This window comes from Bison bison, unplaced genomic scaffold (genome assembly GCF_000754665.1).
Source record: "Bison bison bison isolate TAMUID 2011002044 unplaced genomic scaffold, Bison_UMD1.0 scf7180017846067, whole genome shotgun sequence".
Taxonomy (NCBI): Eukaryota; Metazoa; Chordata; class Mammalia; order Artiodactyla; family Bovidae; genus Bison; species Bison bison.
The window spans coordinates 8,935-12,925 of NW_011476640.1; the positions used below are offsets into that span (position 1 = coordinate 8,935).

At 43.0% G+C, this 3,991-nt stretch overlaps 1 long non-coding RNA gene across 3 annotated transcripts in view; it reads left to right on the plus strand.

Moving 5' to 3' along the window:
* Positions 1-274: 274 nt before the first annotated feature.
* Positions 275-3,991, plus strand: part of LOC104987529 — a 9,282-nt gene continuing 5,565 nt past the window's right edge. Inside the window, exons 1-2 of one of the 3 annotated variants that reach the window (XR_825138.1) lie at positions 275-381; positions 2,807-2,891. This is a non-coding gene — a long non-coding RNA (uncharacterized LOC104987529). Of the gene's footprint in view, positions 382-2,045; positions 2,459-2,510; positions 2,675-2,806; positions 2,892-3,991 lie in introns of those variants that run through there. The other 2 variants (XR_825136.1, XR_825137.1) reach the window with 2 other exon arrangements.

The window sequence follows — 3,991 nt, forward strand, 5'->3', positions numbered from 1 at the left end:
TCCCTCAAGCAGATGCAGTGCCTCTTGCTGATGCATGTTTCATTTTCTGATCAATGTCTTTATTCTCAAATTCAGCCAAGTACCAACACAAGTGGGCTTCCCTAGCGGCTCAGTGGTAAAGACTCCGCCTGCCAATGCAGGAAATGTGGATTCGATCCCTGGGTCGAGAAGATCCCTTGGAGAAGGCAATGGCACCCCACTCCAGTATTCTTGCCTGGAAAATCCCATGGACAGAGGAGCCTGGCAGGCTACAGTTCATGGGGTTGCAAAGAGTTGGACACGCCTGAGCGACTAAACAACAACTAATACAAGTGAATATGGCCAGTGTGGTCGCCTATAGGAGGTCAATTAACCTGGATAAGGAGCAACCTCAAAAGAAAGGTGAAGGTTTTTTATCACAGTTCTCGGCCTTTTTCTGCTGATATTTACATCCATTTATTATTTTAGACACTACTCATCTCCACCACATCTGCCCAATACACACATCCACGTGCATACACATGCTCACACTCCCACTAGGAGTTTTTTGCTTTGTTACCATTTTGGCATACATGTCATTAACACTTTCCCATTGATATCACTTCTAAGGGAGATGCAGTAAGTCTGGAATCCCATGGGATACTTGATAGTGTCTCTAGGGTCTGTTGCATCTTGTTCACTCAGGTCTTGGCAAACTAGAACAGAATGCCTATCCATTTATTCCTGGAAACCTTTGAATTTTAGATTGTAGCATTCAGGAACATATTTGGATTGTAGTGTCCTTTAACTCTTTAGTAATACTGACATCTCCCCTTTGCTAGAAGTATATTAGAATCTCATTTTTAGAGGCGATTGGGCTCGTCAGTCATTTTAAGTTTGAATGCAAAACATTCATTGATTAAATGAATAAAGACTTGTGGGTCTCAGAAGAGGCCCACATTTGCATATATTGTTTACACTGATGGCCTCCCTCCCAAATGTGGGGAAAAAATGGATACTATATATTTTCACTCAAGAGACAGATTTTAGGTCTTAAAGAATATGTACACAAAGAAGATAAAATTGGATCTTGACATAGCTCCCAGAAAACATGCAGATTAGAAATGGAACAAATGTCCCTACCTTCCCATCAGGGAAGACAGATCCTTCAGAATCTTAGGCTCATTACCAACCATGCCCCACATGAAAAGGTACATTTTATTCCATCACCACACTGGGGGAAAAAAGGATGCAAACTTCTTGACATCCTGGAAAAAACTGTTTTAAGGTATATTTCCATCCAGAAACTGGGCATCTGGTTAAGCATTGGAGAGTGGTGCTAGTGGTAAAGAATCCACCTGCCAATACAGGAGATATGGGTTCGATCCCTGGGTCGAGAAGATCCCTGGAGAAGGAAATGGCAACCCACTCCAGTATTCTTGCCTGGGAAATCCCGTGGACAGAGGAGTGTGGTGGGCTATAATCCATTGGGTAGCAAGAGTCAGATACAACTGAGTACAGCATGGCACAGCACAATAGATAATATATATAGATCTGGGAATCCAGGTGGCTCGGTGGTAAAGAATCTGCCTGCCAATGAAGGAGATGTGGGTTCAATCCCTGGGTTGGGAAGATCCCCTGGAGAAAGAAATGGCAACCCACTCCAGTATTCTTGCTTGGGAAATCCCATGCACAGAGGAACCTGGCAGGCTACAGTCCATGGGGTCACAAGAGTCAGACAAGACTTAGCCACTAAACCATATATAGATCTGTATCATTGACTGGCAGATTAATAGGTTGAGCCTGTGCTTGAGCAGACTTCTAGTTTCAAATACACATTTATGAGACTAGAAGACATCTCCATACACTTTTAATACATTGAATGCATTTGAAATTTTATTCTTAAATTTGTGAAATTATTTTTTTACTAAAGTATAGTTGATCTACAATGTTTTGGGTGTACAGCAAAGTGATTGACTTATACATCTATAGATCTATTCCTTTTCAGATTCACTTCCATGATAGGTTATTACAAGATATTGAATACATTTTTAAATGAACAATTGTCTTTAAAATAGTAACCGCTTGGTATCTTCCCTAGGGACAGAGGATATCAGAATGATGATTGTAACTGGCCAAGTGAAATATTGTATTTCTTCAATGTTTTGCTGCCAGCAGATGAGCAATACCAGGAAGGCCAGAGGTCATATCCGGAGAAGTTACCTAAGGCCAGGAAGAACCTAGAGGCTCAGAGTGGCCAAGGGTCAGATCCATGAAGATGAGCTGAGAGGGGCAAGGTCAAGCGGCAGAAACTGGGCACTGAGGCTGGGAACAGGAGGCAGGCCTAGGCAGGAAGTTTGGGCAGTGTGAAGTTGGGACCCAGTGGGTGGCCACAGCAAGGATGGGCAGAAGAGAGGAAGGCAGTGCTGACAGTGCCCGGCTGAGAACAGTGAATAAACTGCACTGAGGAAAGGGTGTCACAAGGGCTCCCCCTCCTTCGGTAGGTGATGGGCGCTGACTGTAACCCAGCACAGGGTTTCCGGTAACTGGGCCGAGAGTATTGATGGGTTCAGGTCAGAAGAGCAGGTCTGTGCATTTCCTGGTGGGCGCTGCACTCGGCATAGTTCTCATTTCCCATTACTGCTTCTCTCTGACTCACTGATGGCTGCCACATGTCATTAGGCGGCTTTGCTGCCGCTTTCATTTTTTCCCAAAGGTATACAGAGGTTTGGGTCTTGGCTTTTACATTATTTTCCCCTGAGAGCTGGAGGAAGTAGCCTTCTGATAGTTTGGTTTGTTGAGTTGAATACTTACAGTGTCTTAACAGTTTCAATTTCCTTTCTCATAGATATTTGATCCTGATGACCTTTATGCAGGGGTCAATTTCTCCAAGGTTCTGAACACTCTTTTAGCTGTCAACAAAGCAACAGAAGGTAAGTAGGGCTTGAGATGGGTAGGGGGGTCTGGGTGACATGTTTGGGTTCACGTGTCTCTGATTCCTCTAGGATCCGACTATGGCCACAACTGTGCCCTTGGGACAGATTTCTCTCTTCCCCTTAAAAGAACCCCAGTGGGTGCCAGATGCTTTAATTCGTCATACTTTAGGATTTCAACATAACTATTACAGATGTTTTTCTAATGCCCTTAATATAATAAGAATCAAGAAACAATTTCATTCAAAGCTATCAAATAGGCCCCTGAGTATAACAAGGCAGAAAATTAAAAGGAAAAAGATCAGTTCCTTTTTTCATAAAGTTTACAAAATGCAGCCGTTACTTCCCTTTCCCCGCCAGAGACATTTTTTTTTTTTCTCATAGTTTTCAGTATGTCTTTGTCCATGTTAAGGAACCCTTCAGTAACCTTGCACTGGAAATGAAACCTCAGGTTCATAGTGAGAGAAAAGAACATCATTTATTTAAATGTTTAGTACCCATCACATTGGCAGAATGAAATAAATATAAATCTTAGTACATGTGAACCAAATGATGATAACCTTAAAGGATAGCTTCATTCCTTCTGTGATACAGTCTCTTACTGAGAGCAGGGCAGTAATAACCATAGTTAACATGCGTTGAGCCCTTACCATGGGTCATGGCCGTCCTAAGAGCCATCAGTAGTCTCATTTAATCTTTGAAACAACCCTGGGAGTAGGTGGAGTAGGTGTCAATAGTAGGTCCATATTACAGATGAGGAAAGTCAGGCCCGTAGTGGTTCGAGTAGAAAGTAAGCAGCAGACCTGGGATTCAGACCCACAGCTCACTGACTGTAGAGCCCAGATGCTCCAACTTGGGTCTTGCTGCTCAAAACACTGGAAAGTCAACACACTGTGTGCCCAGCACTGCCAGGTGCTACAAAGGAAGTGTAAGACGTGGTCCCCGCCCTGGAGAAAATTACCATCTATTTAGGGAGACTCAACTTACCCACATGAAACAATTAAAGAACAAGAACAGACAATATAATCAAGTGCCAAAGAGGCTGGGGCATCTAGGAAGCTATCAAGTAATTACAGTTTTAGTCAAAAGAGCTGTATATA